General features: G+C 39.5%; 1 protein-coding gene across 13 annotated transcripts in view; it reads right to left on the bottom strand.

Moving 5' to 3' along the window:
• foxp1.L (forkhead box P1 L homeolog) overlaps positions 1-27543 on the bottom strand; it is a 612880-nt gene that overhangs the window by 355262 nt on the left and 230075 nt on the right. For all 13 annotated transcript variants that reach the window (XR_001935410.2, XM_018259171.2, XM_018259180.2 and 10 more), the window contains one exon: positions 21541-21661. The gene's annotated coding sequence lies outside the window, so the exon portion shown is untranslated. The remainder of the gene's footprint in view (positions 1-21540; positions 21662-27543) is intronic.

Here is a 27543-nt window from a genome sequence, read left to right as displayed (position 1 = left end):
GATAATCACACTTTATCAACTAGCAGTGAATGAGCGAGTCTGGGTTTGACAGACACCATGAGAATTCTACCTGCTTGAATGCTTAATGCCAGCTTTGAAGAGAGGTGGAGATGTGATAATGGGCTGGGTTTCTATTTAATGGATTCGAATTGGTTCCAAACAAAGTAATTCTGTGTTTCATATGTGGTGGCAACACTATGGAGAAGGCTCTTTCCCGATCTTGCCTGAAGCACAAAGTGAGCTCCATACAGAAGATATGGGAGTAGAAGAACTTGGCTGGACTGCACATTGGGGCAAATTCACTAAAGGACGAAGCGCATAACGCTAGCATTAATTCGCCAGCGTAGCGCATTTTCGCTAATTTGCCAATTCACTAACGGACGCTGGCGTAAATTCGCTAGTGTTACTTCGCACCCTTACGCCTGGCGAATTTGCGCACCGGACGTAACTACGCAAATTCACTAAAGTGCGCATTGTACTGAACGCTACCTTTTACGCCAGACTTCCTTCGCCACCTCAGACCAGGCGAAGTGCAATAGAGTAGATAGGGATTGATAGAGTCCCAAAAAACGCTGGCGTTTTTTCTTTTTTTATGGGTGATTTCCTAATGCATGGCACCTTAACTATACAGTGGGCACATGTGTAGGGCAAAATAACAATTTTATTTTCTGTTTTGAAGGTTTCCCAGGCTTGTGTAGTGATGCTACGTATACCTCCATTGTAACTTGAATTTGGCGCCGTATGCAAATTAAGCATCGCTAGCGTAAATTTGCTTTGCTTGGCGAATTAACGCTAGCGCAACTTCGCAACCTTACGCTTCCCCTGAGCACAACTTCAGATTTTAGTGAATTTGCGTAGCACTGGCGAAAATACGCCTGGCGAAGTGCGGCAAATCTGACGCTGGCGCAACTACGCATCTTAGTGAATGTCCCACTTAGCCTGATCTCAACCCAACTGGACACCTGAAGAATAAACTGGAATGCCAAATGCAAGCCAGGCCTGTTTGTCCAGCATTGTGCCCAACTCACTTGTGGCTGAATTGAAAACAAAACCAACAACTAAGGAAAAGTCTTGTTAGAAGATTATAGGCTTTTACAGCAGCAAAAGAGAGGGAACAATTTATATAACTACCCTTGATTTTGGAATGAGAACAGCAAGGTGTCCAGACCATTTTGGCCACAAAAGTGTACATTGGGATTATGTCCAAGTCTTGAAATATATAAACATGTCTATAGAAAATGTTACTTTCCAAGCCATACAAGGTTTTTTGTTTTTTTTTTGCAAGCACTTTGCTAAAATCATGGCAGAAAAAAAAACGCCACATGTCATTAGCCTAAAACTGTGTCTGTTCCACTGCTCTAAGCACAACGCAGGAACTACATTTTACGATTCAGCCTTCATATAACACAGGACAACAGCTGAGGATACTCACGTGGGTGAGTGGGTGAGATATACAAGTGTGCAATAATCACACCAGGGGAAATTCAAATATTTCAGCCTCAAAAAACAGGACAATCCCACTTTATCAAGCGCACCTTGTTTATTGTTTTTTGTGGATTGAAGTTGGTATGTAAAACCAAGTTATGCAACCTCTCCAAAAATACATATAGGAGTAGTACTGGGTCAGAACACTCAGAATTCTGTGACACAATGAGAGACGTTGGCCAGATCATTATCTTTCTGTGCCGCAGGCATCAAATCCAGGATAGTTTTTTGACTGACATCCAGACATTGCACATTTAGCAGAACTTCTGACATCACCTGCCTTCCCAATCTTATTTCTAGCAGTCACTACTCATTAGGGAAGCACTGCCCATTCGCATTTGCATGAACTGCCTGATGTTGCCCTTCATTGCACGGCACAGGCACTCCTCTCTTTGCTCAGCAAATTTCAAATTCTTGAGTTGGTCCTATAAAAAAATTGAGGTTGGCATTTGGGTTAGGTTTTTAATTTAATTAGGAAAAAAAATGTAGCATTAAAGTTTTGGGAACTAGTTGTATTTTATTTTACTTTCAAGTTATTTTCCTTTCCCTCGCTTTAAATTAGAATTTAAACTGCTGCCGGGCCTCTCACACACATAAACCGGGCTGGATAGGAGGTTAGCCTTCAATAATATTTTACCACTTCCATCTCTTTTATAGTCATCTTCAGTTTTATATAAGCCCCTGCCTGGTTGCTGGGGTAGCAACTAGATAAAAGTTGAAATACTAGATCTGATCAATATTTGACAAGGAAAGCATGTAGGCCAAATGCATATTTTCTTGGCACACTATCATCTCCATTTAGGTGACCTATTTTTAGTTACAGAGATGTGGAGTAGAATTTACATCTAAACACGTTTTTAGTTCAGGCCATAAAGAGGGACAGAATAAGAAAACAAATAATGTGATAATAAAGAATTAAAGAAAATAAGGCCAAATGAACAAGCTCAGTAGTCCTTGTAAACCAGGGACCCTTGTTCACACCGACCCTTGAGAAGTTAGAAGTTCAGTAGATGGAGCAATGAAAATATATACAGAAAAGTATTGAGGTCAATAAAGAAATAAGGAGGGATCCTTTGATGCCATTACAACTAAAAGAAGAGGTGAATGGGGAGAAGATGAGGGTTCAAGAGTCAACTCACCCCTTTTTTACAATAAACAAAAGGATGGCTCCTTGAAAGGGAAACTCCATAAGTATTCCTTAGGGTTCTATGCTTAACAGGGCTGTATTGGGAGCCTGTTTGGCGAAACGCGTCAGCGAAGACGTCTTTGCTCTGAATTTGAGGAAGCGCACTACCGATATGCACATTGGACTCTAAGGGGCGGCGAGGAACTGAAAGCGCAATGCGGAACGCACAGGACACTTTTTTTCAATGCGGTTTGACAACGAATGTTTGTAAGTGTGATTTTAAATATTTATCAAACTTGTATAAAATGCTTCCGCACATGTCCATTTATCTCTCCATACAAGCGGATAAAGAAGAAGCTTAAGAACAGGACGAAATAGATTTTAACCAACGCCTCCCTTGTCTCACGTCTAGTGAGTATAATATACCACTGGGGGCACTAGGACTCTAGCGGTCGGTTGCTATACCACCACCTCCCTAGTTACGTGCTCACACTGTGGGAATCACTGCACGGAGCACCATCCGCTCATAGAGCTGATGCTAATGGTTGGGCCTTTATGAATTCACAGTTTTAAAGTGTATTATATTCAATCACGGATTGTTTTGTTAAATATCTTTTCACGGAGAAAGTACAAAGTGGTTAACAAATGCACTGTTGTTATAGAGTTATAAATAACCACCAAGGGTGAATTTGAATTTTATAAATACTACACTATATAAAACTTTCTCTTATCTCCCCCTCGATAAACGTTGGTTTTTGAGGGATACAGCAATTAATATTGGAAGAGTGTCTTACAAGGGAGGAGGAGAGCCCACCTGATTGCTGGATTTTGGGAACACCACAGCTCCGGGATTTAATAATTTATTTTGGACTCTATGTTTAACTCAACAGGCACCAGAATATTGGGAGGAAGTTCAAGTTCAATATGCTTGCTCTGGTCAATTAAGAAATTGATGGAACTGAGAGCAACATATCTACAGAATGCCCAAAAAAGACCATTAAATTATGCTCTTACCCTTAGCAAGAATATTGAGATAGCAATGATATAATAGGTGCAAGGAGTGCGGTCCAGCGCATCCATTCCCGCCGGTGTCCCGTCCAAAATGGCAGCGCCCAGGGCAGGCCATGTGGGAATGGCGCCTCGTCTGGACACAGCGAATTTGCGCCAGCGCCAAAACGTGTAGCGTCAACGCGCAGCGTCAGCGAGTGACGCATGACGTCACTACGCACGTTTTGGCGCCAAAATCTGTTTAAAAGGACGTTTGAGACCCACTGCCTTTGCCCGTGAATAGGTTCTACTTCATTGTGTTCCTGGGTGCTACTATTGTGTTTTGGATTCTTGATATCGACCTCTGCCTGTTCCTGTTTACGACTACTTGCTGCCTGAACCGATCTTCTGCCCATCTGACTACTCTTTCTCTTGACCCCATCTTGTACTGCGAACTGTGTTTGGAGACCTGCTAGCTTCCTCCTTGGTCCGTTACTTCAAACTGAGCCTTCGGGCCTGACAATAGGGTCTCTAGTCTAAGGCAGCTTCAGCAGCTGGTGGCCATATCTCTCCTACTTTAGCTGACCTGGCTTAGAAGGTGTTTAGATAATCTGCAGAGTTATTGGTTCTTGACAAGGTTTTTGGTGGTTTAGTATCGTAAAATAGAGCTGAGAAACAATGCAAAAAATGTCCCTTATATAACCTATTTGCTCTATTTTGCGTATATGCCCTACCCTCTTAGATGTAAAGTTGCCCTCAATGAGTTCTACAGTCTTAATCTGATCCTTCCAGTGTCGGACTGGGATGCCAGGGGCCCACATGAAAACCTTAAACTGTGGGTCCACTTTCCAAACTATTATTCCTCCTCTCCTCACTCAACCTCTTTATTCTCCTAGTCTTTATCTCCACTTATACTCTATTCTTCCATTATTAAGCCTCTTTGTTCCCATAAAGAAATAGGGAATGACCATGAAATAGACCAAATGGTTAGAAGCAAGAGGCCACTGACACCTGGGCCTACCGTGGAGTTTTTCTGGTCTCCCAGTGGGCCAGTCCAACACTGCATCCTTCATGTTATTATCATATCTTTTTAGTGGAACACAATGTGCGGTGGTGAACTGAGGAGCATTTAGCTCCATCTGTAGTTTACAAGTAGTAGTTACAAAGACTCTTTGGGGTACCCCCTGTTCCCTCTAACCTGCTGCTTGTGAACACAAATTGAGGCCAGCGCACACAATAAACGGTGTTGCTCACAAAGTATTTTGTGCCTGCATTAACCGTTTACAAGATATTTTTTTGCACATACAGCTAAGACGAAATTAGACGGAACATTGGGGGTGACACTGTCCTACTTGTATTCTGCATTGAGATCCTGCATCTCTCAAACGTGAAGGAAATCACTTTATTTTCAAGTAAAATGACAACATTTTGCATTCCCCCATCATACTTTTGACTGCTTTCTGAAATTGAAACATTTAACGCCACCGTTATTGCCGAAATTACATTTCTGGCATGCTTTTCCGTCTCAGGGAGACTTAGAGGGTGATGTTCTATTGCAGATCTCTGTGCACCCAAGCTTTTCACTGCTTGTCAGAAGGAAACGGATTTACTCTTTATTTCCAAATATTGTGGGGATCCAGACGGGTTTCTAACGTAACCTTTAAAAAGTCGAATTAGGGCTCGATTTTTCCGTCCCTACTGACACTGTTTAACACCTGATTCACTTGATCGAAAGCAAAGACTTTTTGTGGTGTTTCATCTGAGTGGGAGAAATCTGTGTTAGGGTAGGTGGTTCTTAGCTTGTTTGTGTGACATTTTCCTGTATTACTGATCATTGAATTCACCCACATTTTGCTAATTGTTGTTTTTTCCTCCTCAAGCAAAATATTTTATTTCCCAGAATAACAATTCGTCTTTTTTTTTTTGTCACTTACAACATTTAATATGATTGGTTCGGTGTAGAGTCAACGGCAAGTGAGTGACTTCCACCTCCCACCGGCTTTGTAAATTATCGTAAATGATCTTTATGTTCTCAACCTACAATCTTTTCATATTTTAGCATTTTTTTTGTAAATAATCAGATTTCTGAATGGCAAATTTGCCATTGATTCCTGAAGGTCATTCCCTGTTTATTATTACAACAGACAACAGATTTTTTGATTCAGTGCAATCCAACTAATGACACTTACATAAAGTATTGCTATAGATAATAAAAGGAGGTCTAGGATTTATTTAATAGATGGAACAGTCATGAAAATTGTGGAACATGGTGAGATATCTCAGCCAAATCTCAAGTGAATGCTCCATCCGTATGCTGATAATATAATACTGATATTAATAATAAGGATGCAGCAAATACATCATTTTTGGATTCAGCAGAATAATTCATTCTCTGCAAAAATTGGTCAAATACTGAATGCATCTGTTTAGATGGATTGAGATAGTGGGACATGGTGAGACGTCTAACTCAAATGTCAAGTGTTTGCTCCATATATATACAGGTATAGGATCCCTTATCCGGAAACCCGATATCCAGAAAGCTCCGAATTACGGAATGGCTGTCTCCCATAGACCCCATTTTATCCAAATAATAAAAATTTTTTAAAATGATTTCGATTTCTCTGTAATAATAAAACAGTAGCTTGTACTTGATCCCAACTAAGATATAATTAGTCCTTATTGGAAGCAAAACCAGCCTATTGGGTTTATTTAATGTTTACATGACTTTATAGTAGACATAAGGCATGAAGACCCAAATTACAGAAAGATCCTTTATCCAGAAAACCCCAGGTCCTGAGCATTCTGGATAACAGGTCCCATACCTGTACTCATAATAAAAACAATAAGGATGCACTAAATACATAATTTCTGGATTCAGCAGAACAATTTATGCTCCAAAAAAAATTGGCCAAATACTGAATGCATTCAGAAACATTTGTTTAGATGGATTGACATGGTGGGACATCTAAGCCACATCTCAAGTGTTTGCTCCATCGGTAAACTCATAATAATAACAATACGGATGCACCAAATACATCATTTTTGGATTGAGCTGAATAATTCATTCTCTGGAAAAAAATTGGCTCATACTGAATGCAATGTGAAACATCTGTTTAGATGGATTGACATGGTGGGACATGATGAGACATCCAACTCAAATGTCAAGTGTTTGCTCCATCTGTAAACTCAAATAACTGTCAAATATTGAATGCATTCTGAAACCTTATTTCCATATTAAAAATTATGAACAAATATGAAAAATTGTATAATCAAACAAAAAAAAATCTCAAGTTCAGTATGACTTTAAGGTGTCTGGTTCAGTTAAGCTGAACACTTGGGTTTCAGCCAAATCCAGATTCTATTAAAATGCTGGAAATTGGGTCAAATCCCATACCATCCTTCCCCCAAACATTTTACAGGGTTAAAAACCAACATATATGGCACACATACATTTATAGCATATGCAGACCTTTCCATTACTTGACTAGCAGAACAAATTTAGCTGCACTCCAATCCATTCATGCCATACTCAGATTCAACCCTGAGCCCCACACACCATACTCCATCATTGTTATGGTTGGCTTATGATATTCACATGTATAAAATAATCATTGTTTAAAAAAAAAAAACACTGTTGATATAGTGCATCAAATATGAACCCAACCAAGCTTGTTCATTCTCTTAGACCTTGCTTTAGGCAAAATAGACTCAAAGGGGCACAATAAATTTAAAGGGGAAATGTGCACTTATCCTCAATTTGGACACATTCAGTTCAACTATCCATAATCTAAACATACCTGTATATTTTTTAGGAAGGGAACATAGAGAAAGATTTTTATTTTGACTTTCTCCAACTTGCTGGTACCCTTAGTCAGCTTAAAACAATATCATTTGGGGGCTGATTCACTAAGGGTCGAATATCGAGGGTTAATTAACCCTCGATATTCGACTAGGAGTTGAAATCCTTCGACTTCGAATATCGAAGTCGAAGGATTTAGCGCAAATACTGCGATCGTACGATCGAAGGATTATTCCGAAGGAATATCCTTCGATCAAAAAAACTTAAGAAAGCCTATGGGGACCTTCCCCATAGGCTAACATTGACTTCGGTAGCTTTTAGCTGCCGAACTAGGGGGTCGAAGTTTTTTTTAAAGAGACAGTAGTTCGACTATCGAATGGTCCAATAGTCGAACGATTTTTACTTCGAATCCTTCGATTCGAAGTCGTAGTCGAAGGTCGAAGTAGCCCATTCGATGGTCGAAGTAGCCCAAAAATTACTTTGAAATTCGAAGTTTTTTTACTTCGAATCCTTCACTCGAAGTTAGTGAATCGGCCCCTTGGTCTCATGCTTTCTTTTTTTTTTTGTCCCATGTTAGCAGTAAACAGCTTGTTACGTATAATGGCCAAAGCAGATTTATTGCCCTTGTCCTGGGATTGCCTTTATAATCCATATGTTTTGCACCATAAGGGTCAGGGCATACGCTCAGATTTGGGGAGATTAGTCACCCGGTGACAAATCTCCTCTTCTTTGGGGCAACTAATCTCCCCAAGCTGCCTCCCGCTGGCTAGATGGGAAGCGGAGAGATACGTTTTCCGAAACTTCGGATGTCTTCGGAAAAAAATTGCTCCGAGTGCCATCCCGCCGGCGATTTACACTCTAGCCGGCGGGAGGCAGTTCAGAGAGATTAGTCGCCCCAAAAAAGAGGAGATTTGTTGCCGGCAACTAATCTCCCCGAATCTGAGCGTGTGCCCTGACCCTAAGTGAGTGCTTCTGTCCCGTGTCAGTATTGCTCTTCGGCTGCAAGGACTTGGCTGCTTCCATAGTAAGAGGAGACCGAGGGCCAACTTTAACTTTTTAAGGGCACATCACACATCCATTCATCCATCTCATCATTCCATATCAGCTGCTCCCCTGTGCAAATCCCTTTACTGTCTCCCAGTTTCTTTTTGAATTCAATTCAAAGTATCAACACTCAAGGATCCTGGCAAGGAAGCAGCACCCTATATCTCAGCTCTAATCTCAAAATGCACTCTATCATGCAACCTACACTCTGCTTCTGACCTTCATCTCTCTTCTCCTCCAATGATTTCACCCCATTCAGTGCAAGACTTCCCTCAAGCTTCTGCCTGTCTCTGGAAGTCCCCCTTCCATCCAAACGCTTCCTATTGACCCATCTGTTTAGAGAAGCACAAATTTAAATCAAATTTACCACCAAGACTTCTCAACCTCTCTTTGTTTTAATACTTTCCTCGCCCTTTTGATGGTAAGCTCTTGTCAGCAGAGATCTCTGATTTTATCTTTAGTCTGTAACCCTTGTTTTGTTAAATAACAATCCTTGTTATAAAGGAATGGAAATCTCTGAGTCACTTGCTGGCCCTATATAAATAAATGCTGAATTATGCCAATAGCCCGGGATTGGTGGTGAGTTAACTAACACAGGGAAAGGGGATTACACTCGACATAAAACTGCTGAATTGGCAAGATTGTAAACTGTCGTGTTTATAATGCAGATAACATGATAGATACTTTATCTAAGATCACTGAATACTGATAACTTTGCACAAATCAAAATAAGTTAGTGTTGTGCTTACATGTGAGCTCAGAAGAATTACCTTTGGTCTTTAAAGTACATACTGGAAAGATAAAGAATGCTGAACTTTTACATACTCTTGCTGAACAGGCTATGACCAAAATTAAGAGGGAGGTATTCAATTATTTTCTAGGTACAGAATGCGGATTCAAATTACAGAAAGATCCCTTATCCAGAAGGATCCTCAAAGGAAGTCAAGATTTCTTATCTCATGTGAAGAAGAAAACAGAGGAGAACACCATGACCTACACTAGTCCTCACAATTAGGGGTATGGCTTATGGGGGCAGATTTAATCGAATGGTAAATTAAAATTTTGGGATTTTTTATTTTTTTTGGTCAAAACTCACTAATTCAAATTTAAAAACCACCAACTCTAACTAGAATTTGAATGTGAGATTTATCACACCTCGACACTGGTTCTAATTTGACTATGCTCCACCTAAAACCTGCCGAATTCATGTAAAAGTCAACGGCAGAGGTCCCTTGAACGATCTGAAGGTGTTACTAGTAGCGATGAGTCACATTTTTGCCAAGTTTCACTTAGAAAATGACGCCCCATAGACTCCAATGGGAGAAAAAAAATGTTGCGCGTCAAAAAAAAAAAAATGTGCGTCAAGTAAAAACAAAAAAAAATTGACGTGCAAAAATTTAGGGGTTTTTTTTCGGAGGAAAACTCAATTCGAATTGGATTCGAGTTTTCAGGTCGGGACTATTCGATCTAATTTTTTCACAAATAACACACCATTCTAAATGTGAATAAAATCAAATTTATTACAGTTTTAAAACAATTCACATTACTCTAAAATTCAAACTTTGATAAATAACCCCCAGGGTGTTAAGTCTATGCAGCAGGAAATGTATATGAAAACTGTATATCGACTGGTTATAGCACATATGAGATTATCACATCGATATTTAGTGGCTGTTTAGCAAACTCTTGCATGTGCCACCACCACCACAATTATCTCACAGACACTTCCTGGCGTTTGTGTTTATTTCATGTGAAAAGTCACAAAAATAGCCACATCCAGAATCCAGACACTCACCAAAGGCTATAGGAAGTGTCTAGAGGCTGTTACATTTGCAAAAGGAGCTCAACTAAGTATTGATGTAATATCTCTGTTGGGGTGCCCACATTTATGCACCTGTCTAATTTTGTTATGATGCATATTGCATATTTACTGTTAATCCAATAAACTTGATGTCACTGCTAAAATACTACTGTTTCCATAAGGCATGTTATATATTAAAAGGAAGTTGCTACTCTGAAAGCTCAGCCAATGATAAAAATAAACTCCAAAGAATTAAGAGGGGTTCCCAAACTTTTTCATATGACTTTAGATGTTCCCCAACAAATCCCATGAATGTCCCCAAATTAATTCTGCAGGAATGTGGCGAAACATCCATGTAGTTGAAGCACCCTTAAGCTGGCCATGACACTAGCTAAAGAGTAAAAGAAGGGTGGGCGAAAATATGTTCAAAACCAATTCAGCAGTTGTGGGACATGCTTCATTGAAAAGGCAACCAAGCAGATAGGTGCCAGCCCATGAATTGTCACCAGCAGTAAATTGTTATTGACAGGATGTCTCAGCACAGCAGGAAGCCTTGTACCTATTTGCTCATAAATGATCCTGTTCTACTGGAACATAAAGTACCTTGTGTTTAGAATCCATGCACATGATGAGGATGTAGCAATGGACAATACATGGGCTGCAGAACGTGCAATCACCATTGCTCCGTGTGTCTATTTTTGGCCATGCCCATGATAATTGAATTAACTTTCTTTATAAATTTATATAATCTGTGACTGCTTTTAAATGTCTCAAAATATGTACAGTATAATGACCATTTTCAGTTTGGGTGCACATACTAAACATTGCATATACATACAAATATTGACCGAGACAGAAGGTAAAAAGGGAAAAATCGGAGAAGGGGGTATTGGAACCCACATGAGAAAAAAAATTGGTGGCCAGCCCCCTCACATTATAAGAAAATTGGTGGCAAGGGCCCCCCCACATTATAAGAAAATTGGTGGCCAGCCCCCCCCCCACACACACATTATAAGAAAATTGGTGGCCAGGGCCCCTTAAACGTCCATGCCTTCCCGAAGTCAGCAGCTCTCACAAAGATGGGGAGCCTGGCTAATCAAGTAAGTGTGGCGTGGCGGAGCCCCCCTTACCCTTGGGGCCCCCTTCAACTCTCCCCCCTGTCCCCCCCTGATGATGGCCCTGGCCCAGGACCTGGGGTTTTCCTGATATTGGGTATTTCCATAATTTGAATCTTCATGCTTTAAGTCTACTAGAAAATCATGTAAACATTAAATAAACCTAATAACCTTCCAATAAGGATTAATTATATCTTAGTTGGGATCAAGTACAAGCTACTGTTTTATTATTACAGAGAAAAAGGGAATCATTTTTAAAAAAAAATTTATTTGGATAATATGGAGTCTATTGGAGATGGCCTTTCGGGCATTCAGAGCTTTCTGGATAACAGTTTTTCGGATAATGGATCCCATACCTTTATCATGAATGAATGCTAGGGTGAAAGTGAATTTGGAGTAATTTATCCAAAGATTAAGATTCCCCTCAACATCGCTAATTTACTAAAAAGAGTTTGGGAGAATTAACTTCACAGTTGGAGTAAATTCACAAATCTTTTCCAGTGAATATTCTCCAATTTACTATGAGCACAAGAACAACATTTTAGCCATTAGAAATTTTCTCCAGGTTCAGGCTGGCAAATTACCATTTTAAAGAGAGAGCAGGCACGTTAAAATCTCTTAATTTAGTTTTGCCTCCTCTGAGCTAATTCTCCATAGTTCATTTTCATGGCGAACATTTTCTAAAGAAGTTTCTCCACTACAACTAAATGAGGGAAAACATATTGACACATTTTCACAGAGAATTTACTCTAGGAGAAAATTCCCAACTTTTCTCTTGAAAAAGTGTACAGGTCCTCACGAGCTGAACTTGATGAAGTTAGACGTGGAGAAAATGCACACTTTAGTAAATGTACCCCAATAAGTGGGAAGTGTAGATTTTCTTTCCATGAATCTCTAAAAATTTGTGGTTTTCTAATTTTTTAAAAAAAGCTCTGAAAAGTTGAAATTTATTAAGTGTAAAAAACCACAAAACACATCTAATGGAAAGCTTTGCCATGAAAAAGTTGTTGAGGTTCTATAGATCCCCGTTTTAAATCAACTTGGACTTCTAGAGGTGTTCGTATTTTTTTTTTTTTTTAACTAGGAATTGTATGAAAAAATCAAATGTTTACTGGTTGTATGTAATTCTGTATGTTTTTTGAAGAAAAACATTTGTTTTACAATTCTCCAAAATATTCTGGCACTCTAAAAATACATGTTAATAATAGTAATAATTTTTTCAGATTGGTATTTTTTAGTGCATTATTTTCCGTTTGTCCTTTTTCTATTAGGATCTTTATAATAAATAAATGTCGAATTTTAGAGCTATGTGAGCTTTTTTTAAACCTCAAATGAACTCACAACTCGACTTGTCGCCAAACAAGCGGATCTCTCCCCGATATGCCCACATGCTTGAGGTGGGCAATATCGGGCTGATCTGATCGTGGGCCCTAGGGACCAACGATCGGATCCTAACGAATAGTAATGGGCGGTTGGATCGCGGGACCGCATCAACAAATAGATGCGGCCGCGATCCGACAGGATTTTTAGTCCCATCCGATCGAGATCTGGCCGACTTTCGGCCAGATCTCGATCGGTGAAGCCCGTCGGGGGGCCCCATACACGGGCCAATAAGCTGCCGATGCTGTCTGTCGGCAGCTTTTATCGGCCCGTGTATGGCCACCTTAAGTTGCGTGTTAATAAACCCGAAAACTCAGACTGATCAGGTTTTTCGACAAGAACAAAACTTGAATCAGTTTTCAACCAAATCCACCGGAAATAACGTGAACATCATGAAGGCTAGTAACATCTTCAAATGGTTCATGGGATCCCTGCCATTGACTCCTACATGACCTCGACAGGTTTTAGATGGTGTTTTTTCAGATTGGAGCTATTTCCAGGGTCGGAGTTTCATTAAAAAAAAAAGAAAATTCTAACCCACAAATAAATACTTTTGACTAAAAAAAAACCTTGAAAACTCATGGAAAACACAACTTGAACCTTAATAAATTTGCCCCTTAGAGTTTGTGAGTTTAGTGGTGGTTTCAAAACTCTCTAAAACCACTAAAATCCGACCCCACTAAAAACAGGCCCCAAACATTCATTGTGCCAACATTGAGCAATGAAGTAATGGAGAGTCAGGTGCTAAACCTTAAAAATACTTCTTGGATCTCTTTCCCATTCTCTCCGGTAACAAACGGATTCTCTCCGGTAACAAACGGAAGCATAACATCTTCATGAAGGGAAACAAAGGTCGCACAATGCTGATATAATGAATATTAAAACAAAGGCACTTCTTGTCCAGGGCAAATTTGCTGCAACAGATTTTCTAAGTCAACGTGAAATACATGAAAAGTGTGATACAAGCATCTGTCACCAGTCAATCTATGTCAATTCCCCCTCGCTTCTCCCCCGCCCCAAGAAACAACCCACACAAGTGCCACAAAACCAAACAGAATCACTTGTGTTTCCTGCACAACGCATTTCAAAACAACTTCCTTACAAGTGTTCAAGTATCATTTTACCTATTAGTTTAATGTCTGCAAAAATATGATAAATGAACGTTTTCACACCCCGAACCTGACTCACTGGTTCACAAATGATATACGGTGGGAAGGGCACTGAAAGCTGCAAGAGATATTGTTTTAATGACAGTGATCTTCTGAAATCAAGACGCACTGATAAGGATCAGCAACAAGAATGAGAGGAGTCGGGACAGACTAAAATAGCAAACGGAAAAAATACGCACACTTGCTTGGGAAATAATGGTCTAGTTCACCTGTCAATAGTTTCGGTCTAAGAATGTCGTGCTGAGGGCTTCATGCGGCCATATTGTCTGTGTGGGACAAAGCTGAAAACCAAAGCAATAAAAAGAGAATACTAGACACCAACGACTGCAGAAGAGAAATATAATCCTCAAAGTCTCTTTTCTGAGGGATATTTTGACAGCACATTTATGTTTCAAGGGTCAGTATGAGCTAACCGGAATACCAGGATCTCCCATTGGGCCCCAGTCTAAATCCCAACCAGTCCATCCTAATTCTAATATAGTATTTGGCACTAATATCTAATTGCTCTGGAGATCTCCCATTGGGCCCCAGTCTAAATCCCAACCAGTCCATCCTAATTCTACTATAGTATTTGGCACTAATATCTAATTGTTCTGGAAGTGGGCCCAGGGTGCAAAGTTCTCCCACGGGCCCTAGGAAACCCATCCCAATATTTCCTAATAATAATAATTAATAATAGGTGTGATACCTTTTAAGATGATCTGATTCTCATCCATGTATTGGGTGCAGCTTGGGTGCTGGGAGTCTGATTTGCCTTATATAGGCTTTGAGGAAGATCCTTTTGCCAGAATCACCAGAAATCCTGTCTCTCTACATGCAGGACTTGTGCCAAAGTCAGTTATTTTGAAAGGTTTTGTTTGTGCTGGAATCAGTTAATTGTGTGAACTCTAACACATCTGTTAGGAACAGAAGCCCCCCTAAAAGATGGATTAGATGCAACTGTTAACAAAAATCTGAAACCCAACTCCCATCGGAAAACCCAACTAGCCCATTCTTTATCTAGTATAGGTCAATCTAAAAACAACTGGACTTGCTGAGTAATCAATGAAGACGTTTCACTACTCATCCGAGCAGCTTCTTCAGTTCCAAGTCCAGTTGTTTTTAGATTGACCTATACTAGATATACTATGACCTGGATGAATGAAAATCTTCATAGTCATATAGCCCATTCTTATTTCTACTGTAGACCTATATAGGAACTGTACTATTTAGCACTGATATCAAATTGCTCTGAGAGTGGGCCCAATGTGTAAGGTTCTCTCATGGGTCCTAGGAAACCCAGTCCAACATTTGCTTATAATAATAGATGTGACATCTTTAACATTAAGATGATCCGATTGTGATTGATGTATTGGGTGCAGCTTGGGTGCTGGGAGACTGATTTGTCTTATATAGCCTTTGGGAAGAATCCCCAGAAATCCTGTCTCTCTACATGCAGGACTTGTGCCAGTCAGTTATTTCAAAAGGTTTTGTTTGTGCTGGAATCAGTTAATTGTGTGAACTCTAACACCTAAAACATGTCCAGAAATAATGTCTCTCTACATACAGGATTTGAGCCAGAGAATGTTATTTTGTCGGATTTTGTTTGCGCTGGAATCAGTTATTTGTGTGAACTCTAAGGGGCAGATTATTAAAATGTGAGTTCTAACTTTCACCCATTGATAGATATAATTCTAAAAATCCCATAGGAATGAAAAAAATGTCGGTGAGTATTTATTAATCTCATTACATTTACATTTTGATAAACCCGATGATTACAGAAACAATTGCCATGTAGTAATTATCTGTATTAATTACTAATCAGCCTTATATTGTGACATTTCTATACTATGGGGCACGTTTACGTAGGGTTGAATATCGAGGGTTAATTAATCCTCGATATTCGACCGTCGAAGTTAAATCCTTCGTCTTTGAATATCGAAGTCGAAGGATTTAGCGCTATTCGTTCGATCGAACGATTTTAATCCATCGATCGAACGATTTTCTTTCGATCAGAAATTGGCTAGAAAGCCTATGGGGACCATCCCCATAGGCTAACATTGATGCTCGGTAGGTTTTAGGTGGCGAAGTAGGTGGTCGAAGTTTTTTTTAAAGAGACAGTACTTAGACTATCGAATGGTCGAACGATTTTTAGTTCGAATCGTTTGATTTGAAGTCAAAGGTCGAAGTAGCCAATTCGATGGTCGAAGTAGCCAAAAAAACTTCGAAGTAGCCAATTCGATGGTCGAAGTAGCCAAAAAAACTTTGAAATTCAAAGTATTTTTTATTCTGTTCCTTCACTCGAGCTAAGTAAATGTGCCCCCTAGTGTACTGTATATTTTGAGTGGGTCCCTAAGCTCAGTAAGTGACAGCAGCACAGAGCATCTGCAGTGAATCAGCAGAAAAGAAGATGGGGAGCTACTGGGGCATCTTTGGAGACACAGATCTTTACTGCTAAAGGGCTGCGGTTGCCTTGGGCTGGTACAGAAGCATAAAACATCATGTACAACATTTCTAGCTACTTATTTAGTTAGGCTTTACTTTTCCTTTAAACTACACAACTATTTACATGTTTGTAATAAATTCTTTCATTAGGTAAACAGAGTTCTCCTTCCACTCCTCACTGTGCAGAAAACAGCTCTGTGTGTGTCTATGGAAATTGGTGTCAAAGGCACAAGAAAATTATAAAACATAGTGTGCTGAGCCAGCGGCGCACAGCAGAGAAAACACAGTGACGCAAAGTATCATTTCTATTAACGAAACGACAAATTTCCTGTTGACATGTAATTGCTCAAAAAAAAGGAAAGAAAAATAATTTGGAGGCATCAAACCCTTGGACATTCACATTAAACCTTCTCTATATACACAAAGGTTATTAGAATTGATACTGAGAGGATAGAACAGCTGAGTCAAACGATTCTTTCTGCTACTTGATTTCAAGGGGATAAAAGCTCCAAAAAAAATGCAGAATGAAAAGAATTGTAATTTTAACAAACTGTCCAATACACATTGAAACCACTGAAAATTTGTAATTATAGGAGTGGTTCAATTTTAAAGGGATCCTGTCATCCTGTCAATTTCCCAGCTGCCCCTGGTCATGTGACTTGTGCCTGCACTTTCTGGCAGGCTGCTGTTTTTCCTTCTCAATGTAACTGAATGTGTCTCAGTGGGACATGGGATTTTACTATTGAGTGTTGTTCTTAGATCTACCAGGCAGCTGTTATCTTGTGTTGGGGAGCTGTTATCTGGTTACCTTCCCATTGTTCTGTTGTTTGGCTGCTGGGGGGGGGGAAAGGGAGGGGGGTGATATCACTCCAACTTGCAGTACAGCAGTAAAGAGTGACTGAAGTTTATCAGAGCACAAGTCACATGACTTGGGGCCGCTGGGAAATTGACAATATGTCTAGCCCCATGTCAGATTTCAAAATTGAATATAAAAAAATCTGTTTGCTCTTTTGAGAAATGGATTACAGTGCAGAATTCTGCTGGACCAGCACTTTAACTGATTCATTTTGAAAAAAAATTTTTTCCCTTTACGTTAACTTTTAGGGTGTTGTAGAATGGTGAATTCTTAACAACTTTTCAATTGGCCTTAATTTTTTCTTCATTTTTTGCAGATATTGGGATAGATGCCTCTCCCATTGACTTATATAGGACCAGGACATGTCTGAGAATAAATGTCGATAAAACAGTTTTCCCTCTAAAACCTCAACCAGAAAAAATTGAGGTTTAATAAATGGGCCCCTAAAAGTCATTTATTTCAGTATTATTTATTTATTTCTATTATTATTATTATTATTATTATTATTATGACAGGTATAGGATCCCTTATTCAGAAACCCAATATCCAGAAAGCTCCAAAGTACGGAATGGCTGTCTCCCATAGACTCCATTTTATTCAAATAATCCTAATTTTTGAAAATTATTTCCTTTTTCTCTGTAATAATTAAGGCATGACTGGAAAACCCAAGTCCCGAGCATTCTGGATAACAGGTCCCATACCTGTACTATGTTACTATTATTAGTATTATTTTTATTCTTACTATGCCTGTCTATTCTCCTTGTACATAGTACATAGTTAACAATTAAGTTAAAATCAAATAAAATGTAAACTCTCCCAAAATATGATCCCTTTAGGAATATAGGCTTGTTATAAAACCCAAAAACATACAAACAATAAAAGATTGAACAAATCATATGGTCTATAGTTAATAAACAACTCAGTGGAGTAACTAGAGTGCGCCGGGCTCCCCTGCAAAAACATTTCAGAGACACCCTCCTATCTCCATTCTCCCTCCCACTTCCCATCCTGCATCCGCCCACTCCCCACCCATGTCCCGCCCAACTCCTCCCATTCCCGCCTAACTTGCTTCCTCCTTGCTCGCTGGTAAGAGAGAGTGGCTGGGGAGGAGGGCTTTTTATTGGCTATAGAGGAAGCACACACCACAGTCCGGGTCCCCCTTTCTCCAGGCCCCCCTCAAATGTGTGGTCTGCTTCCGCTATAGTTACGCCGCTGAAACAACTGGTAGTTTCGCCTTACACAGCACCCTTCGCATATTTCCCAACTGTCCCGTTTTTAGTGGGACAGTCCATCTTTTGACAGCTCAACCGGCAGTCCCTCATTTGTACAGTGAAGTCCCGTTTTTCTCTGCACTGAACAGGCAGAAAAAGAAACAACGTTTCTAACTTAATTGGCTTTTGGCAGAGAGCCCAGAAAAGCCACAGCAGCAGATAAGATACTTTTGTAAAAATTTTGAGCTAAGCAAATAAGTAATTGTAACAATATAAGATAACAGGTCCCTTGGGAGAAGTTAGACTCACAGCTTAAAGGGCAATTCACCTATATTAGAAAAACTAATAATTGGAAAAAAAACAATATGTTCAAACTTTCATAATCTGCCAAATTTAGTAAAATGATCATGGTAATTAGGGGGTGTGGCCATAACATGGGTGTGGTCAAACATTTGCCACGCTACGCTGCAACTTTTTTGTCCCTCTTTTTATTTTCAAATTGTTGGGAGGTATGCCGTTCGCATTGTACATATGCAGAATTTCGGTGAAGTTGGGACCCCAAATGGCTAAAAACTCTCAGACAAATTTACTGTTAGTGGATCCACAAAACAAGTTTAGGAGGATAGGGATGCCACCGCACCCATTCAATACCAGAGACATACTCAATCCACATACTGCCTGGATACCCATTAAGATGCATGCTGCAGACTGAAAGGATTTCTGTGCAGCCATGCACACATGCTAACCAGGATGTGGATTCAATATGTGGCTGGAATTAAAGGATGTGAGAGGACAAGCCAAAAACATACTAAATACATGTATAACAATGACTACATAATATAATGAGGCATTATTTTGCCAAATAAATTTTCAGCCAAAAGAAGCCTGACCGTCTCTAATACATCTCCTATCATATACAATCGCTGGTGAATAGCAGAAGCCGTGGTTCAGTTCAGTAGATAATTGGTAGTGAGAGCCCCAGACACAAGAGATCACTAGTCAGAATTACAGGTACATGAAACAGTGACATTCTCTTTCTCCTTTTCCCACCATCAATAAAGCTCTTTAAGTAAACAGTGTCTTCCTGATTTCCATGCTGTGTCTGCCGGAACAGGGCTCCTCTAGATTAATGTTTTGTTATGGGGGCCCAGACAGGGGCTGATCCCTCTAATCTACTTGCCAAGGTCAAAGACTGAAACCCTCATCTGTATGAACTGCAGGTCTTTCATTCTTAAAGTTCATCACATTTATTTTATATATTGTCCTAATGACTAAGCCCCTGTCTTTATTCTCTACAGTTATCAGCCTGTACAGAACAGACAGCACTTTTCCGCAAATACTAAGGATTTTTTCGGACTTTTTGATCCAAAATCCCATAAATGATTGGATATCAGTACGGACAGCAGCGTAGACACTGGGACCTTCCCCATTGACTTATACAGGACCTCGGGAGCTTTGAGATGCCGGATTTTCGGAGTCTGACTTTTAAGACCATCAGGCTTTATGGTGGCCATAGACGCAAAGATCCGCTCGTTTGGCAACATCGCCAAACTAGTGGATCTTTCCCCGATATGCCATTAACGAGCATGGCTATATGGGGGTAATCTGATTGTTCGGCCGCATGGCTGAACGATCCGATTACGATGCGCAATGGGCTCCGGCGGGCTCGGTCGGGTCAAAATCAACCCTGACCGATCGACTAAACAACCGATCTCCGCCGGACGAAAGATGTCGACACACGCCACACACGACCCGAAAATCGTACGAATCCTCGATTCGTACGATAGGATTTGTGTGTCTATGGCCACCTTTAATAAATTCCGACAAAATTCGTCGTTTTTTTTTTTTTAGTCCAAAAACTACATAATATTTGAATTTCGGATATTCGGAGCATAATAAATAACCCCCCTTTAAGGGAAAAATGAATCAAGAACCAATCACAGGCGGTGTATGCGGATAATTCTGCATCAAAAGTTGCCCAAGTGATCCAAATCATAAAATAGGGATGCACCAAATCTAGGATTCAGCCAGGATTTGGCCTTATTCAACAAGATCCGGCCAAATCTAAGTGCCTGGCCGAACCGAATTCAAAAAAAATCACTTGAATTTTCATCACAATAAGGAAGTCAACATTTTTTTAACTCTTTTTACTTGTTTTTACTCTCTTTCCACCTTGTTTCCCTAATTTACACATACCACAGTCCCAACTGTTCTGTTTTATAGCGGGACAGTCCTGATTTTGACTCAACTTGCAGTCCCGGATTGTTACTGAAATGTCCTGACTTTCTCTTTGATCTCCTGCACTGAACAGCCAGAAAAAGATACAAAGATTCTTTAAATGGCTTTTGGCAGAGAGTCCAGAATATCTGGCAGGTGCACTTAGATACATTTGTAACAATTTAAGATAAGCAAAGCAACAATTGTTACAATTTAAGATAAGCAGATCTCTTGGGGAAACTGTGACTTGCAGCTTGAAGGGCAATTCACCTTCATTAGCAAAACTGTAATACAGGTATGGGACCTGTTATCCAGAATGTTTGGGACCTGGGGTTGTCCAGATAAGGGACCATAATTCTACTAGAAAATCATGTAAACATTCAAAAAAACCAATAGGCTGGTTTTGCTTCCAATAAGGATTAATTATATCTTAGTCTGGAGCAAGTACAAGTTACTGTTTTATTAATATAGAGAAAAAGGAAATCTATTTTAAAAATCTGAATTATTTAATTATAATGGAGTCTATGGGAGACAGCCTTTCCGTAATTCAGAGCTGTCTGGATAACGGGTTTCCGGATAACGGATCCAATACCTTTTATGTAACACATAAAAACCACAGAAATGTGCTCAAACTTTCCTAACCTGCCAAATTTTGTAAAATGGGCATGGTAATTAGGGGGCGTGGTCACAAAAAATGGACGTGGTCAATATTTTTTGCCGTGCTCCGCGCAACAAATGGTTTTGTCCCTCTTTCCAACATGTTGGGAGGTTTGATTTACATATGAAAATGAGGGTTAAGATTCGGTATTCGGCAGAATCTTTCACAAAGGATTTGGCCGAATCCTAAAATAGTGGATTCGGTGCATTCCTGCTTCCAAGCAAGCAAATAAATAACATATAATTCCTAATTATCCGACCAAACCTACCTTGTGTTCTTTCGTTTCCTGATCGTGCTCCTTTGGGGCAGAATGAGCCTGATGCTTATTGCATTCTGGGAATAATGTAACAATACAGCAGAAGAGCCGGTCAGAATCTCCCATGAGGTCCCTGCAAAAGAAAAGAACATTTATTAGTATTTTGAGTCATTACCCCAAGACTGGCACATTACTCCTCATTTAGAAAACATGATACAAACAAGCAAGGGGCTTCTGGGAAAGCTGGCCCTTACCCTTCAAATGTTTGAACTGGCATATTTAGCACCTACAATAGTCAACATTCTGTGCTGCATAACAATATCTTTGATTTATCAGAGATTTTAATACAGGTATGGGACCTATTATCCAGAATGCTCAGGACCTGGGGTTTCCATATAACGGATCTTTCTGTAATCTGTATCTTCTTCTAAGGATTAATTATAACTTAGTTGGGATCAAGTACACGGTACTGTTTTATTATTACAGAGAAAAAGGAAATTATTTTTACAAATTTGGATTATTTGGATAAAATGGAGCCTATGGGATATGGTCTTCCCTTAATTTGGAGCTTTCTGGATAAAGGGTTTCTAGATAAAGGGCCAACACAACATACCCTTATATCTTCTGCTGCCGGCATCAATTTAGAGTTTTCCCCTGTACAGGCTATGAGTAAACCAATTCCATAATCTTTTACAACAGCTCCACATTTCTAAAAACCCTTATTTGCTTATTCCAATTTGAGCAACTTTACTCAAAATCTAAATAATAAGTTGCTGCTTTAAGCTGCTCAGTGTTTCAAAACAATTCAAAAACTATATTCAAAAAAATAATAATGAAGACCAATTGAAAAGTTGCTTAAAACTCTATAACATACAAAAAGTTTACTTAAAAGTGAACTGCCCCTTTAAGGATTCAGATTTGGTTCAGCTGAACCATAAGGATGAAAGATAAACTCCCCAAAACTGCAGCAATTAGCCAAATCCATCCCTAGACTCAGGACAGATATTAGTGACACATACCATCATATAATAATATTCATATTAGAGTTTGCCCAGGAACAAATATGCATTAAGGTGTTTATTTCTAACAGATGACAAGTAAATGCTGCCTGCTGATTGGTTGATATAGGGGACCAGACCTGTATTTATTTCATATCCTCATGTGTTTCGAGTCAGTTTAGAATGTGAGAACTGGTTGGTGTGAGAACTGGGTGCTGTAGAAACTGGGCGCTGTGAGAACTGGGTGCTGTAAAAACTGGGTGCTGTGAGAAATAGGTGGTGTGAGAACTGGGCGCTGTGAGAACTGGGTGCTGTGAGAAGTGGGCGCTGTGAGAACTGGGTGCTGTGAGAACTGGGTGCTGTAAAAACTGGGTGCTGTGAGAAATAGGTGGTGTAAGAACTGGGTGCTGTGAGAACTGGGCGCTGTGAGAACTGGGTGCTGTGAGAAGTGGGCGCTGTGAGAACTGGGTGCTGTAAAAACTGGGTGCTGTGAGAACTAGGTGGTGTGAGAACTGGGTGCTGTGAGAACTAGGCGCTGTGAGAACTGGGTGCTGTGAGAAGTGGGCGCTGTGAGAACTGTGTGCTGTGAGAACTGGGCGCTGTGAGAAGTGGGTGCTGTAAAAACTGGGTGCTGTGAGAACTAGGTGGTGTGAGAACTGGGTGCTGTGAGAACTGGGTGCTGTGAGAACTGGGCACTGTGAGAACTGGGTGCTCTGAGAACTGGGTGCTGTGACAACTGGGTGCTGTGACAACTGGGTGCTGTGGCAGTTGTTAATCAGAATAGAATCAGAATGCGCTTGCATTGTTCCAGCTGATTGAGAAGGAATATGATGCTACATTTATTTCTCCCAGACATCAGAGAAACAACAATAAGTTGATATATTTTAAGTCATTTCAATTATATTATGTGCCCCTGAGTATTTCCATAAAGTTTCTATTTGTTCATCCAGAACCAGCCTCTTTTGACAACAAATGTCCTATTGCAGATAGGGGCAGACAACCCCTCCCCCAGTAATCTCCCTGTCTCACCATTGTATTCTGCAGAGATATATGGCAGGGGCTACATTTAGTGATGAGCAAATCTGTTCTGTTTCACTTCCCGAAAAATTAAAATTGTGGAATTTGGATCATCATTCCATAATGCTAGTGAACAATTTCAAATTAAAAAAATTAAATAAATAAAAAAAAAAGGATTTCTTTATTTTCGAGATAGATAGATACTCACACATACTGATAAACGTATGGATACTCACAGACTGATAGAGAGATGGATAGACAGACAGACAGAGATAGAGAGAGAGAGAGAGAGAGAGAGAGAGAGAGAGAGAGAGATGGATAGATGGATGGATAGAGAGAGAGAGAGAGAGAGAGAGAGAGAGAGAGGGAGAGAGAGGAGAGAGAGAGATGATAGATAGATAGATAGATAGATAGATAGATAGATAGATAGATAGATAGATAGATAGATAGATAGATAGATAGATAGATAGATAGATAGATAGATAGATAGATAGATAGATAGATAGATAGATAGATAGATAGATAGATAGATAGATAGATAGATAGATAGATAGATAGATAGATAGATAGATAGATAGATAGATAGATAGATAGAGATTGATGATAGACAGACAGACAGAGAGAGAGAGAGAGAGAGAGAGAGAGAGAGAGCGCTAGATGATAGATAGATAGATGATAGAGGATGGGTGGATGGATGGATAGACAGACAGACAGACAGACAGACAGACAGACAGACAGACAGACAGACAGACAGACAGACAGACAGACAGACAGACAGAGAGAGAGAGAGAGAGAGAGAGAGAGAGAGAGAGAGAGAGAGAGAGAGATAGATAGATAGATAGATAGATAGATAGATAGATAGATATACAGACAGATTATATATATTTGTATATATCTTTTTAAATGTGTATCGCCCAAATCTCCACTGTGCTACAATGCAGTGTATTGTGGTGAGTTGAGGAGGAGAGATAACAGAATAGAAGGAGTGTGAATATTTGTGTGTGTGACTCACTGAGCACTTGGCATTACAATTTGTGCTGTTGTTGTGTTCGGCTGTGAGTAAGGGCTTATGTGCAAATGTTTCCGCGGCACATAAAGATAAAGTAATCACCTTTAAAGGAAAGCCGGCACAAAAATAAAGCGGCCTTTAAGTTTAGAAGAAGTGCTGTCTTTCCTGTCACTGTTATGTTCCATCTCTGCCATTTCTATCAGTTGGGTGGTGAGGCTGAATGTGGGAAATAAAGGCTTTATCTGCTCTGAGTAGTTACTACATCTGGTTAATACATCTGGTTACAGACTTGTCTGACCAACAATGGAAGAAGGGAGTCAGAACAGAGACCACTCCTTTATATCAGGTATACTCCAGCATAACTCAGTGTTTAACAGTGCTTTACTTCCCCTTTAATCTGATATTTTGCTGTGAATACCCTTCATTTCATCTTTGATGCATTATTTTTCCTCAAAATTAAATGTCATTTACAACGTCACATTGCTCTATGCAACGACCATTCCTTCTTGGCATAATGGCAAGTTAAAGGGGTGGTTTCACCTTTTAATTAACTTTTATTATGTTATAGAATGGCTAATTCTAAGCAACTTTTCAATTGGCCTTCATTTTTTTTATTCTTTATAGTTTTTTTTTATTTTTATTTGCCTTCTTCTTCTGACTCTTTCCAAATTTCAAATGGGGGTCACTGACCCCATCTAAAAAAACAAATGCTCTGTAAGGCTACACATTTATTGTTATTGCTACTTTTTATTACTCATCTTTCTATTCAGGCCTCTCCTATTCATATTCCAGTCTCTTATTTAAATCAATGCATGGTTGCTAGGGTAATTTGGACCCTAGCAACCCAATTACTGAAATTACAAACTGAGGAGCTGTTGAATAAAAAGCTAAATAACTCAAAAACCACAAATAATAAAAAATTAAAACCAATAGCAAATTGTCTCAGAATATCACTCTCTACATTATACCAAGGGGCAGATTTATCAAGGGTCGAATTTCGAGGGTTAAAAAACCCTCGAATTCGACCCTCGAAGTAAAATCCTTCGAATTCGAATATAAAATTCTGAGGATTTTAGCGCAAATACTTCGATCAAATAAAAATCGTTAAAATCCTTCGAAACGAATGATTCAAACAATAGAAAAGTGCTGGGGAAGGTCCCCATAGGCTAACATTGCAGCTCGGTAGGTTTAAAGTGGCGAAGTATAAAGTCGAAGTATTTTTTAAAGAGACAGTTCTTCGATTATCGAATTGGTCAAACGATTTTCACTTTGAATCGTTAGAATCATTCGATTCGATCGAATTTGACCAATTCGATGGTCGAAGTACCCAAAAAAATACTTCGAAATTCTAATTTTTTTTTTTCATTCGAATTCTTCACTCGAGCTTAGTAAATCTGCCCCCAAGAGTTAATTTAAAGGTGAACAACCCTTTTATGGGGAGCCCCTCCAGCAGTGTAAATACAAATAAAGCTCTACAGTATACAGCAGGAATAACTTCAGATGTTGTTGTACTACACCTCCCAGCATTGCAGTGAAATGGCTTCTATACATTTTTCCAGACAAACAAGATCGACGGACGTTCAGTTCATTCAGTGCAGAGTTAATGAGAAAATATTAGTGATTATGTGAGAGGAGGTCTGCCTATGGATTAAGATCCTTAAAGTAATTACCAAGTATGAATCATGCTAATTACTGAACAGTATGTGTGAAATTGCACTTAATTAGCTACAATAGGTACACCCTGAAAAAATGAATAAAAATACAGGAAAAGTGATTAAATTGGGAAAGATGGTAAAAACAAGAGCAGCAGCCGATCCCCGCTATTCCTGACATCAGAATTTCCATCAGGCTCATGGTTAAGGGGGACCACTTTCCCCTCGGCAGAATTATTATTATTATGAATCCGTTTCGCTACAGCTAGATTTGTCCAGGGCGACAGATCATTCAGAAATGTTACAATACAGCTATGGAATCCATTAAACATGGAAACCGGTTGGGGTCACCGACCCCATGGCTATAAATGTATTGTTATTGCTACTTTTTATTACTCATCTTTCTATTCAGGCCTCTCCTATTCATATTCCAGTCTCTTATTCAAATGCCTGCATAGCTTCTAGGGTCATTTGGACCCTAGCAACCAGACTGCTGAAACTGCAAACTGGAGAGCTGCTGAATAAAAAGCGAAATAAGTCACAAATAATAAAAAAAAATCGAAATCAATTGCAAATTGTCGCAGAATATCACTCTCTGCAGCATACTAAAAGTTAATTTAAAGGAACAGTAACACCAAAAAAAATGAAATGTCAAAGTAATGGAAATATAATGTAGTGTTACACTTCGCTTGTAAAACAGGTGTGTTTGCTTCAGAAACTCTACTATATTTAATATAAACAAGCTGCTGTGTAGCCATGGGGGCAGCCATTCAAAGCTGAAAAAGGAAAAAAGGCACAGGAAACACAATAGATAACATAAGTTCTGTTGTATACAATGGGGATCTTCACAATTTATCTGTTATCTACTGTGTATCCTGTGCTTGAATGGCTGCCCCCATGGCTACACAGCAGCTTGTTTACATAAACTATAGTAGTACATATCTGTTATCTACTGTGTATCCTGTGCTTGAATGGCTGCCCCCATGGCTACACAGCAGCTTGTTTATATATAAACTATAGTAGTACTTATCTGTTATCTACTGTGTATCCTGTGCTTGAATGGCTGCCCCCATGGCTACACAGCAGCTTGTTTATATATAAACTATAGTAGTACTTATCTGTTATCTACTGTGTATCCTGTGCTTGAATGGCTGCCCCCATGGCTACACAGCAGCTTGTTTATATATAAACTATAGTAGTACTTATCTGTTATCTACTGTGTATCCTGTGCTTGAATGGCTGCCCCCATGGCTACACAGCAGCTTGTTTATATATAAACTATAGTAGTACTTATCTGTTATCTACTGTGTATACTGTGCTTGAATGGCTACCTGCATGG

Source organism: Xenopus laevis, chromosome 4L, assembly GCF_017654675.1.
Source record: "Xenopus laevis strain J_2021 chromosome 4L, Xenopus_laevis_v10.1, whole genome shotgun sequence".
Lineage (NCBI taxonomy): Eukaryota > Metazoa > Chordata > Amphibia > Anura > Pipidae > Xenopus > Xenopus laevis.
The sequence above is the reverse complement of the archived record's forward strand: the minus strand, read 5'-3'. Positions and strand labels throughout refer to the sequence as shown.